At 32.6% G+C, this 14,310-nt stretch overlaps 1 pseudogene; it reads right to left on the bottom strand.

The window, feature by feature from the left end:
• Positions 1-303: 303 nt before the first annotated feature.
• Positions 304-14,108, bottom strand: LOC149577168 (glutamate--tRNA ligase, cytoplasmic pseudogene; annotated as a pseudogene).
• Between the last annotated feature and the right edge of the window lie 202 nt (positions 14,109-14,310).

Raw genomic sequence — 14,310 nt, 5'->3', positions numbered from 1 at the left:
TTAATTTTGAATTTCAGGACTTTCATATATTATTAGATTACACTCTTGTACAATTGCTTGAAGTATAAATTATCAAATGTTCATCGGTATATGTTCTGTGGATACCTTCCCATACAAAATAATTTAGAAGATTGATAGTTATGAGAGCTCCTCTACCAATGTGTATGTGACATAGACCCAAATTGGACATCTTTGTTTGAATAGACTGCTAAAAGCTATATTAATAGCTTGCAATGAGAGTCATATTTGGACATCAATGTAAAATACCAACACAATGTACAGAAACATACGTAAATTCATCCATTATTGACCATAAAGGTTTTGAGTCAGTGAAAAATATACCTTCTTTTTAGTAATCAAATGCTCAACTTCAACAAGTGACAAGTTGACAAGCTCTGAAATCTCTGGTAGCCAAGTCAGCTTTAGCTTTGTTGTTTTGACTGATCCTTCAAGATGGAGCATTCCATTAAGCCATACAATAATACCCTTTGAGTCCTTCTCAATATTTTTTATTATGGCATTGCCCGAATCCATCAGTGTTACCTCTTCACCTTTTGAGACAAGAGCAGCATCAACACTCTCCAACCAAATGTATTTTTTGTAAGTAGTTGCTTTCTTGCCAGCACCTTCATACTTTTTATGCCTAGCCAGAATTTTGACAAAAGGTTCTTCAGGCCCATTTGTTAAGCATAGAAGAACACAATTTTCAAAAAGAGCAGTGTGTCTAGGACAAACAGGGTCAATGATTTTTTTATTCATTGTCCCAAGTCTATCCCACTCCATTAGATTTAGATTTTTTGAATTTTTGATGCTCCTTGAAACAAAAGTGCCAAAGAAAACTTAGATTTATAAATTTAATTGGTATAGCTTATAAGAATCTGTATGGAAACTATAGAAAATTAAGTGAAAAAAAAGGTGTTCCAAAGAAAAAGTCCAACATTTAAACTTGTGATAGAATAAATTGCTTTAAGGCCTCTACTATAAATCCCCTTTACAATGTTCCTTGCACTGTTGGGAAGCGAGGATCATCCCAACCCTCCACTTTTTTATTATCTACATACCACTGTAGTTTTTACTTGCTCAGGAGAGTATAAACAAAATTCAAATGGCTAAAATCCCACACATGCACTTTTCGCAAACCCATGTCTTCTAAGACCCTATAATATTGTTCATTACGATCATGGTACTCACTTGACAAGAGAGCATGTGTCACACCTTCAATGCTATCCACATATGGGCATGCAAAATCATATGTTGGATATATCTTGTATTTATATTTAACATGGTGATGGCGGATAGGATTGCATCTATAATAAATAGGATCTCACAATGTTTTTTTAACATCTTGCATATCTAGCTTACCTCTTAAACAACATTGCATCCCCCTCTCAATAGTAGCAATCATTTCTTTCCTTAGACACATATTTTTCTCCATAGAGTTATTCCTATTGATGGACTCAATTCCATCCATTCTCTCTTTCTGCATCTGCTCTCGAGGTGTGTCATCCACATATGCCTTCCCCTCAGATATCAATTTCTTAGCCATTTCTACTAACTGCAGAAAATAATCTGAAGTGTATGTAGGTCCCTCTCCTTTAATGTCTAGTGTATCAAGGTCATTCAATATGTTCTCTACAAACTCGTTTCTTTCTTTAGCAGGGTTTGTGTCATCAAAGCGTATAATCAAGCACCCTTTATACCTTTGAGCAAAGTATTGGTTTAAAAAATGAGCTTTTGCATGTCCAATATGAAGATATCCACTCAATTTAGGAGGAAACTGAATACAAACTTTCCCAATTTCTACATCCGGTAGATCAATGTCAAAAGAACCTTCCTCCTTTGCTTTCTCATTGCTTTCACTTTTGATACCATTAAGCTCACTTTCTTTCAGACTTACTAGCTTTGTCTTACCAATTCCTCTTCTACCAACATATTTATCAGCTACTTGACCAAGTATTGGATACTCTGAAAATATTGAGTTAAACCATCTAGCTAAACTTTGATATTTCTTTGATTTGTGGATACCTTCCCATCTTTGCCCCCTCCTATTTGATGACTTCTTCTATATATGTGCGCGAAGGGATAAGGAAGTCAAGCCTTTCTTATCTATTATTTACTGATTTAGTTTAATACATATTTAATATTGATATTTTGTAATGACCAACACATGCACCTAGAAGGTGCAACGATGACGCTGATAGTTAGATATATTGTGTGATATATATATATTGCTCAAGTTAGATATGTTGTGTGCTATGTATCCTTCAACAATGGAGTGAAGTTTGGAGTTTTGGTTGTTGCTTTTGTTTCATTCAATTATTTTAATTATAGATGATGCAAAACTAAATTAAATATGTATGGGTACAAGTTGCAATTTACACCTATAAATTTACATGTAATGTCCTCAGAATAAATATTGCTTACACATAGTGTACAACACACTTGTTGTTCTCATTTGAATTTATCACTCTATTTTGTATAGTATGTCTTCAAACATTTGTAACTCGTAAGGTTGAAAATCTATTTTGTGCCAAGGAAAATACAAAAGTAAAATTTGAATATTTATGGATGCAAGTTGTAATTTATGTTGGCAATGTCCTTTCAATATATATTGGTTACACAATATTTATAGTAGACTTTCTGCTTCAGTTGAATTTTTCACTCTATCTTGTATGGTAGAGTCTTAAAAAAATGTGTGACATGAGTAGGAAAATTATGTCGTGCTTAGATTATTTGTAATCACCAAATTTTTTGGTTCCCCATGCAACACTCTTACATAGCATGGAACCACCACAAAAACTTCAATTTTTCCAAGTCTAGGTTCTCAAGATTTTGCAATAATCCCAGTATCTTTAGAAAAATGAATAGGCCGCTACTGGGCCATTCTTGATTGGTCAACTGATTATAGTATCTTTAGGAAAAATGAGTAGACTGCTATAGGGGTCATTCTTAATCGATCAACTAATTATAGTATGTTTAGGAAAAATGAGTAGGCCACTACATGAGCCATTCTTAATTGGTCCACTTCAGCAATGGTCCTAGGTAAGCATTGCCTCTTAATGGAGAGTGAATTACATATGGCAAAAGTTAATCTAGACAAAAGTTGATGTTCTTGGTTTATATCTATTTTGTGATTTTCTATTTTTGAGCTGGAATAAAATTCTAGTTGCAAGTCAAGAATAATATGCCCGACAAATGATATTGCTGAAACATATCATAATCTAGCTAGAAAGGTTTGTTACATTTTCTTGATTGAGAAGCAAAGAGACGATGCATTCCTAGATCTGATATTTTGAAAGTGGTTTTTTTTCCTTTTGCCTGTTTTCTTGATTATGTGCATGTGCAATGCTTCACATGAGTCAACTATTTAAAAGCTACATGTTTAAGTCTTTTGGAGAAAAAACCCTAAGTATAGTTTTGAGAACTAGAGTTTACAATTTTATTACATATACTTTTAAATTTTTTAATGAAATTGGAAATGCTCATCTTATTTCCCATTTTTTTAAGGATTTTTTTAAAAAAATGAAGCTGCCTTCTTGTACTTTTATGATATAATTGAGCTCATAAATATTTAATGTTTATGGAAGCCAATCATTTTGATCAGCAGCTACCTATTTCAATGCCTTCACATATTATTGTTAGATGTCATACCATTTGTTAGGGAGCTTTGCAAAATGTACATCATACAACTAGGGAACATGCATTCCTATAGTAGATATAGTGACAATTATACTTCCAACATGGCATCACTCCCATAGATGTTTTTCCTTATTGAACTCATATTTTCATGCAAAGTCTCTTCTTCTATCTTAGGATTGCTAGTTTAAACTTTAGTTCTTCTCTAATATTGACTTTGAACAATATATTGTGGTGCTTTAGCTGGAACTGGCCAACAGGTGTCACATTCACTTCTTGTTGATGGTATATTTCCTAATAGGGAAGGTTGTGTTTCTTAGCTAATTTATCTTTATTGTTCTCTTTTGTCAGCTTACCTCTGTTAAAGTATAATCATATTGTATAATGATCAATTAATGTACAGACTTAGAGTTCTCAACTTACCACTATTAGAATATAATTATATTCTTTAATGATCAATTAATGTGCAACTTAGAGTTTAATAAAGTCTTTTGGAGTTTAGATTAGTCTAAATAAGTCTTTATGTTCTATTTACTTTTTAACTCTGTGTAAGTCTATATAAGAAAGTTTTTGTTTCTTAGTTTATCAATTGAATATCTTGATAAATTTTTTATTTTTTGTTTTCTTAAGTTGGTATCGAAGCTTAAGTTGAGTTTTAGGATCTGAGAAAGCAAATCATTGTAGGGATTACGGTTGATTTTGATGTGTTGTCAAATTGGATGTGAAGACCAGTAAAGATTCAAGATCCAAAAGAGTTTGTATGCAATTTTACGAACTTGTTAAGGGTAGGAAAATTATGAGATTTTTAAAAATGTTGTGGTGCCAGTATTTGTGAATTTGTGTGGCAATTTTTGTAGTAATTGCATATTTTTAAATAGCTAAAAGTTGTGCCTAGGTTTTCATTAATTTTTCCCATGATATTTGAAACAAAATCAAGGTCTTCCTTTAGTGGTTAGGGTTGGTGATATAGTTTTTGATGATTGTTAGTTTGCTAACCAAAATTTGACCAATTTTGTTTAGGAATCCCTCTTTTTTTTATTTTGCAACAAATCTCATATTTGCAAATTTAGGGTTTTACACAATTATCTTAGGTTTAAAGTGTGTATAAATTTCCTACACAAGGTGGTTCTACATATTTGAATTCTTACTTAAGAATAATTCCTCACTTTAATGCATTTGAAATTGAATGAACTCATATGATATCTATCTTTATCAAAGTAGTGGAACAAGTTAACATGATTGTATCTTAATGTCATGCTTTCAATTGTTTTTGTAATTCTTCTATTGCTATAGCTATTTTTACAGTCTAGTTTGTGTTAAGCCATTAGTTGATAGAGGAAAGTTGTTATTCCAGAATCCAAATGATGTCTTCATGTCCACCCTACAATTAGTATTATTTGAAGTTGGACTATCCTGATATACGTTTCTGAAAGAAGTACCGATATTTTGTCATCCTTTGTCAGTTTAAATTTTTTGGGTTTCAATGACATCAGTTTTTCATTTTTTTTGCTCATATATCTATTCATGTACACTTGGCATGCCAAAAACAATGTGCTCTAGTAGCATTCAATTGATGGATCAAGGGTTTGTGTGATTTGCCTGAAAACAAGATACACAATTTTGGTGATCATGTGATTCTTTTGTAGGATTTAGTTAACTTGCAAGACAACTCACATAGTGTGAAGTAAGTTCCTCAATGTATTTTCATATGTGAGGATATCTCTTTTATTGTTCTCAGAATTTAGAATATCTAAAGGACTTTTGTAAGACTGAAGTGCACCAATGCTTGTGATTTGATTAGAAACAATGGAGTTATGAAATTTAGTATGGAAGCATAAGTGAGTATTGTCTTGTTCCATGCTGCCCATCCATGATTATGGTTTATTTATTATTTTGAAGTTCTTTCTCATCATTTCAGGTAATTTTAAATAATGAACTTGGTAGGAGGATAGAGAAGATTAATCCAGAAGCCAATTGATTATTTGTGGTATGAGAGGACTTCATTATTTATATGATTTTGTTTTCAATTCATGTTTTCATTGACAGGATCACTTTGAATTAATGGTTGTACTTGTAAATGACTACTATATAAATTTGGCTTTGATCCTTTCATTTTCTAGATGGTTATTTGTTTTCTAGTTTTATAAGTTAGCTTATGTATATAGGTCTTACTATCCTTTAAAATAAAATGAGTTGTTTTCCTTCTGACATGATTTTCTCTCTTATTACTATTAGTGGTAATATTTTGCAGGAATATCACCAAGTATGAGAAACCTACACAGTTGTTGGTCACAATAGATCTTGATGAACTAGTTAAATGTAATAATGTAAATAGTAATGTGTTGTAGGAAACATCAAATGAAAAATCAACTAAACATGAAAAATTGTTGGCTTTGGAGGGAGAGCAGAGCCTATAGAATAATGTAGTTGAAGGTTACAATGAAGAGAAATTGAAAACAAATGTGAAGGAAGTTAATCATGATGGTGGCTTTAAACCTTCATCGCATACTACTCTTCAAATAAGCTTCACCCTTCCCACTTCATGCTATGCAACAATGGCTATCCGTGAACTACTCAAAACATCAACCTTGGTATGCATTAGTAAAGTTATCATCCAGTGATATGTTATTGCTTTAGTTTGGGAGATTTATGTGCATAATGTTTATTTGGATGTCATTGGTTTCTAGAATTGACTAGTTGTCATGCTTTTTTTGCATTAATATGGGATTTTTCGTGGTAGACGACTTTTCACAAGACCTTGAATGACTGAGTGGTTGATTGATATTTCAAACTAATACCATTTTTTGTGGATATCAAGAGAAGAGCATTTGCAAACTATTCTACTAGTGCACATGTCTACAAAACATTATTTAGATAAATTGGAACATTTGTTAACATGATTCGTAGAAGTGAAACATGGACCTGGATTGTTAGTTGCCACTCATAATTAGCATCTATGAAGAGAAAATAGTTAGGGGCAATTCTTTTTGGGGACTGCCTCTCATCTTTGAGCTGGTTATATACTCTCATTTTACTTGTACTTGTCAACATTAAAAGGGTGTTGCAAGGAAAATATGTTCCAAACTCTAGCTTTTGGGCATGTCATTTACTTGACAATCTACAATACAATTTGGGCATTATATCAGGACTCCCTTTGAGCAATTACCTCTTGCACAAAGGATTCTCAGTACTATATGTTGAGTAGATTATCAATTTAATTGAAATTTGATGCTCGTTACTTGCTTATATGTAGCCCAGGTTTCTGTTGAATTCAGATGCAACATTTTGTTTGATTACATTAATTTCCACATGTTCATTTTTTGGCTGATCAAACTTATTTTACAATAACTAGAGTATTTTATTGAGCATGCACAACATAACCATTAAAGAGCCTTAAGCAAGGTTTTGCTAGGCAAAATTGTCATGAGCTTGGAGTTTGGATCTTGAGATTCGAACATTCTTTCATCAAACTATAGGCTTGTGGACCATGGTAAGTTTTATTTCTAGATCTTCAAAGATTTATGTTTAGCCCTTGCTATACATTTAATGAAAAACATTGTTCCAACACTACTCAATGTAGGATATTACAGTGGAATTAGAGCTAGTTGCTAGCCTATCAAGTCATGGACTCCTTTGCCATTATGAATCCAAAGTGATTGTGAAGCAAAAATTATCACAAATTCTTAAAAATTGGATTTGGAAATTTGTAACAGCGTAATCTTATAGTTATGGGAAATATGTTCTATTCAAAGCTTCGCATACATAGGCGGTTCAATCTAAAAGGCTCATCTCAAGGTCGATCAATAGAAAAATTTGAAATTGATGAGACTACAACTGTCAAGGATCTAGATCTGGAATTTGTGTTTTAGCTTGAGCCAAAATGGTGTGAGGCACTTCTAAAGCAAGTTTCTTAAGCCCTTGCTATAACTCTTTTAGGATGAAATGAGTTTATATTTATTTGGCTATAGATTGCAATCATGAAAATAAATCAGTGTCAATTCAATGTACAAATTCCAACATTTCCTTGTGCCAACCTATTATTGGCTTGTGAAACATATTTTATTTTAACTTAAAAGTTGTTTTCCATGGATCAAAAACATATTGTCAAATTATTATACAAATCTTTCAAGACTACAGATGTCAAGTAAGAGCTAGCTTGCATTCTTAGTTTAATGTAAAATTTTCCACAATCTAGCTTGATTATATCAGGTGTGTGACAGTTCATCCAACCTAGCCCTATGTTATGTCATCATGAGATGGCATGCTAATCAAGCTTTGGGACTTGGATAAGGTTGGCAATGCACACAAATATTTGAAGGTCATTCACATTATGTGATGCAAGTTGCCTTTAATCTAAAGGACACAAATACATTTGCGAGTGCCTCACTGGATCACACTATAAAGGTGGGAATCAGTGTTCTCTTACCAGTTTAAAAAATCAGAAATTGGGCTTGATTTAACAAGTTTCTTTGTACCTCTTGTATGCCAAAATTGGAATTATTTATTAGATATCATGTTTATTTGAACTAATTTGCCTAACTTGAATTTATCATCTAGATCTAGAGTCTTGGTTCACTATAAGAACCAAAATTTACCCTTGATGCCCATACAAAGGGTGTAAATTGTGTTGATTACTTTACAGGAGGTGACAAACCGTATCTAATTTCAAGTTTAGATGATCATACAGCCAAGGTGCTCTTTAAAAATTCCTTCCTAGTTGACATTTGTTACTTTTTGTATGGATCTTTTTGAATAATAGTCCATGGCTCATTTTCTTTGGTATACTTGTATCAGGTGTGGAATTACCAGACAAAAGGTTGTATCCAGACTCTTGATGGACATACCCATAATGTATCAGTAGTTGGCTTTCATCCTGAACTTCCTATCATTATCATAGGTTCTGAAGATGGTACTGTACACATTTGGAATTCAACAACATATAGGCAAGTTTGTTGAATTATTTTTTTCATTGGATTTTGTAAACACACAATCTATTTCTGGATGATAGTGCCACTTGCATTTGGCATTTATAGCACATCCAATGATGTGTACTTGTTATTTTTAGTCCATTGCTGACAATATTGGATAAAATCATAAATATATGGTCTCTTGTATATGGTGTACTTGTATGGTCTCCTATTATTTTTATTTATTTATTTTATAAAATATAAATTTACCTTTTTACCTTTTTACTCATATTTAATTCTAAGAAAGAACTTCAAGTGATTGTTCATTGCCGATAGACATCTTCCCATACAGTAAATCTTCAAGGCAATATCTGTAGGATAATATCACTGCTAGTGCTTCATGAAAGGTAAATTAGTTTTCACAAAGTCAAAGGTCACACTCAGTATGTAATGGCATGGTCATATAGCAAGCGACCTAGTAATGGCCCTAGCATAGGTGGCAGAATTGGTGTTGTAGGGGAATGTTTTGTCAAGGCTCAAAAATGTCCTGCATTGGGGATATGCTTTCTTGGAAGGGAGACATCACTATGGAACACTAAATTCACTTCTCAAATGCAGTGACTCCATCTACCTCCTATTTAAGTGCAATCTTTCATATGGGCCTTTTTCACATTCTATATAAATGCTAATTTTTTTGCCAAATTTAGGTTCCAATAACTAGGATCCTTCATAGGAATGACAAATTTCAGATCTTATTTTTTAAATGTACTTAAATTGCCTCTCAAATTAGTGTAATTCCAAAGTATTTCTTACTGGTCTTTATTGCCTCTGATCAGATGAGGAAGCTATAGGAAATATTTACTAGATTTAAAACTTTCAGCAACAGGACACTGATAGTATCTGTCAGAATCGCACATGAGGGATAACATAATGTTGTGCCTAAAATGCTTCATATTTTCTAAAAAATGCTACATCTTGTGAACTTTGGCCTCCTCAATTTATAATTTGGGATAATAGATGTCAAATATGATTGAAGATGCTTGAGATGCTAGTTTGAATCACCAAGATAAAAGCAACATTTATAGGCCTAAACAAAACATTAGTTACATTGATCAGGACTGTAGTAACTAAAGATTTCCTACTGATGAAGGCTTTGTTAAGCTTAAACTACATTAGCTTTTTAACAATTTATCTATAGGCTTACTGCTTAACCATTAGCACCTTAAATTTGGTAGGCCAAAGACATATGTTCCATGCTCTCAGCAATGAATTGTTTAATAATGTCGCTAATAGGGTTGGCCTACGATTTCCATTCTTTTATAGGAGAAAAATAATCAATATAAAAAATAAGATGATGATGTCATAATTAGTTCATGTCTCTTTATAATGATCTTGAAAATTCTTTTCAGCAGTCACTAGTCAAAAACTGCTAACAGGCAAGTGATACTTTTTATTTTTAATATTGCTTCTAAGAGTTGAGTCATACATTAAGGAGATATAATTGAGCCTCCTTTCATTGATTTTGACTTTTCCACATACTATTAGCTTTACTCAAGTTAAATTAGGCTCCTTCTATTAGGCAACAAGTACTAGTCCTACTATCTACCAGTAGCATCTTTTAGGCATGTCATTTTCTATTTTGAATTCTAGATGACGTTTTTCTTACTATACTATTTTTATTGAGTGATTTGTTTAACACTTTGGCTCACAAGGTGTTCACATTTCTACTTTTTGTCAATTTCAAATAGTTGTCAACTTTTTTTTCTATTTATAGACATTATTTTCTTATTTCTTTTCCCAAGTGGTTAAAACTAGCTTGCTCTCACTTGATGCATTGAGAATGGACTATCAAGCTTGAATATTATTTGGCATAGAAGTCATGCTTGGTGTATATATTTTCTATCAAAAGTACCTGTGGCATTTTCTTTTAGCCTTGTCTTAGTGGACCTGCATTATTGTGGTTGTTTTGAAGCAGGTTGTCTGTCTGATGCAATTTGGTTTGTACCCACAATCTTGTAACCACTAGATTGTTTTCCATTTATGTATTGCATGACTAAAGGATTTTGGTACATGCCAATCAATCTTACCACTAGACTATTTGTTGTTGGACTATTTTTTTAACACTCTTATTATGTTTTGCAATTTTACCTGTAAATGATTTAATGAATACTACAGATCATATTTAACTTCGACATTTAAAGTGTCAAACTGTAAAGAAAATTAAGGGGCATGCCTACCAAATTTCAAACTTGGGTTTGGTTATATTTGCCTTTAGTTTGAATTTATAGCTAAATCAGATCACACGAGAGTACATCTCATATTATTAACAAAAGAGTTCATGCTTTTTTTTGGTGCTTGTTTGCTTTTGTTCATTTATATCCTTAACATTATCATGAATGGTTCGTAGTTTGGAATTTTGTATTTGTACCATTACAGTTTGTGTGTCAAAGTAACATATAGAATAGATTTTGGCAATGTAATCAGAGAGCTCGAAGACCACCTTCTCCTTTAGGAGTCTTATATTCGTCAATAGAGCCTAACGCTTTCGATGAGTTATCTCAAAAGTCCAATATGTTGCCCTTTGTAATATTCCACGGAATGTGATTCACAATGATGCTTCTGCACTCCCACATGAACTGCCTAATAGATGATCACCCAGTCAAAACATAGTTGCAATTCCTATTAAATCATTTGAGTCCTAGTATTTGTTCTGTATTACTTTGCACTAATGTTTCTTTGAGCTCTTGAACACTTTCAAGACAAGTTTTGCTCCCAGTGTCAAGTATTGCCAAAATTTGCTTGATAGCTAGGCTCCTATTTCTCTTATTGCAAAAGATACAATACTAGTTTATTAGAGGGATTCAGTGAGACTTGTTTGAGCCACCCAAAAAACCATTTAAAACTTTCATCCAGTTTTGCCACCGAATTGTTTGTCAAATTTAAACAATAAATAGAATTGATGGGCACAACACACAACATAGCTTTCAGCATGGTAATGGAGCCAAAAAAAGAGAGCCATTGCCTTGTATGCATGTCTTTAATGTGCCAAAATAATGAAAACCAATTATCACATCAAAAAAATGTGCATAGACTCCCTTGGATAGAAATGGGGAAAAGGTACTTTCTCAGTTGTACCAAGAACTTAGTTTTGGATTATTCCTCAGGAGAGGTAGAGCTCCCTTGTGCAAGAAACCAAATCTCTTCTGCCAAAACTTAGACAATTGACCAATCATGTATCAAGGCTTCCCATTTGATTGGATTGCCATTCAGCTTATAAGCACCCTGTCTTCCAAATACTTATGGCCAATACTTGACAATGTTGTTAGCTATGATTTTTTATGATAACTTCCTTATTGTCAAACTTATCCTCACATATTAAAATTGTTTTAGGTGAAACTAGTATGGACATTGTTGATGATTATGTTACCTCATAATCCCTAACTATTAAGTGAAAATGTGTTTTGCTTCTAGAATGAAATAGGAGATTGTAGTATAGAAATCGAAAAGAACATACATATAGGCTGAGTTAGGAGAGGTATTAAATTTTAAAATGTTATCCATGTAAGAATATATGCTGAGAGTGTAGTATTTGTATTCACCAAAACTTATAAGGAGGAACTTATGGCAAAACTTCAATACCTACTAATACAAAATTGAAATTAAGTCCTACACAACAATGTGTTTGACAATACAGGAGATAATGATGTGTCAAAGGACTAGAGAGAGGAGAGACAAATATACATGTGGCATTTCATATGGCCCTTTAAGAAAAATAGTTATTTTTGTAATCTATTGACCTCCTTTTGTATTTTGGATATGTTTATTGATGATTTATGGCCTCTTTTAGAGAACATACCACTAACATAATTCATAATTTATTACAGTGAGTCAATCTCTAGTTGTATGATTTTGAAAAACAAAAAATATGATCTGTAAAAGTGAATGAATAACCTGAAATTAGGTAATGATTGGTATTTTGCAGCTGGCCACTCTAGGGATATGCAATTATCTGCATTTTCTTCAATCTGCATGGTAAATTTATGCTCAAGTCCTCAATTTGTTATGTATGACAAAATGGTTTTTGCTTATCTTCATAAAGAAATCTATTCTAAAATTATATTTGGGTCCAACTAATAACCATCATCTTTAACATTTAATTGCTTAATCAAATCTTGTTAATTTTTGAATCTGGATTAAACTTCTACTTTTGGATATCATTCATCCCTACGATAGTAAGTGATGACAAGTTCATCGGTTAAAGCCAACCACTTATTTCTTTAAAGTTATCTTTATTTTATGATATTGTCTTATGTCCAATGACTTTTTTGTTTAGTTAATTCTATCAAGCACTAAACTACTGAGTATACATACCACCTTATTTATTCTAATTCAAATCTCTTTGCTTTCCTCCATACTTACGAAAGTTGATCCTATTCATTGGCACAAAACTTCAACATGTGATAGAAAAACTAGCTTTGGATAATGCAGCAATAGATGTAGCTATAGGGACTCAATTGAAGCCGCATGATCAACTTTTTTGGTTTGGTAAACCTCAACTTTTGTTGTGGTTGATTCAGTTCATTTCATTTCTAGATAATCGAGATCTTCTGGTAGGTGTCCTAAAATTGAAATTTACTTTAAGAACACATGCTTGTATGTGTTGGATTTCAATAATGTTAATAGAGGCTTTATGTTGATACTGCATAATGCTTTTGAAATGGTAGCATTTGTCTAGTCTTGGGTAAATTATATTTATAATTGAACTATAAGTTGTTTGAGGTGATCACATGACTGCTTGACACATATGGGTATGAACTACAAATAATTTGCCTAATTTAAACTTAGGCTTTACAAAGTGTACAAGACTATGATTTAAATTCATGAAAGCAAAATGCTCAGATTTAGTCATTTCAATGTTTGATGTTCCTTTTTCTATTATGAACTGATTTTATTTTTTTGGATTAATATTGTGTAATCAAGCTTTAAATAGAGTGAGGAGAGTTTCCTGAGGCACTAGCTTAAAATGGTTCTAGCTTTCACCTCTCTTACTATGAGAGGATTTTTTTTTTTGGTTAATGCATGGAGACAATTTCTATTTGTTTCTTTGCTTACTGGCCTTTTTTGACAAAGGGTGGGTATTTCTTGAGGCATCCCTAAAAGCTAGTTATAGGTTGGCTTTCAACAACTTCTTCCAGCTCATATTATAATCTTGAGAACAAGTCAGGAATAAGTGGCCATGCATTAATATATGGTTTTAGTAAGCTGATAATATATTCACAAGCAACTGTGATGTATTTTTGGTCGTAAATAACCATGAACTAGTGTTAAGAATTCTTAGGACATGGTTATCTATTTCTCTGGTTTGAAAGGCTTCATGGAGCCTAAAAACTATGTTACTGATTCACTCATATTGTAGCCTCGATCCAAGACCAGTTTGTACACAGACTGGGTACTAACATAGTTCTCTTGTGGATTTGGCTAGGATCTACAAAATAGACCCAAATTTACCTGGGTATAGTCTATAACATACTCTTGCTTCAAATATTCTCCAAACTCATGGGTCATCTAGATGCTTTTGTGATGCATTTACTTTTTAGAATTTCCCTAAACAACACAATCACTCATCTGCATTTTATTGAAAGCAAGAAGCTCAAGCATCTAAGGCATTCTGCTTCATACAATATCCTTATGCACAGGAGCTTTAAGCTTTGATGTATGTTTTCCATTGTGTTGTAGATGTCATTTGGATTATATAGATTCCTCTTGT

Source organism: Cupressus sempervirens, chromosome 1 (assembly GCF_028749045.1).
Source record: "Cupressus sempervirens isolate cs-2001-9-10 chromosome 1, ASM2874904v1, whole genome shotgun sequence".
Taxonomy (NCBI): domain Eukaryota; kingdom Viridiplantae; phylum Streptophyta; class Pinopsida; order Cupressales; family Cupressaceae; genus Cupressus; species Cupressus sempervirens.
This window is presented reverse-complemented; position numbering and strand designations above follow the sequence as displayed.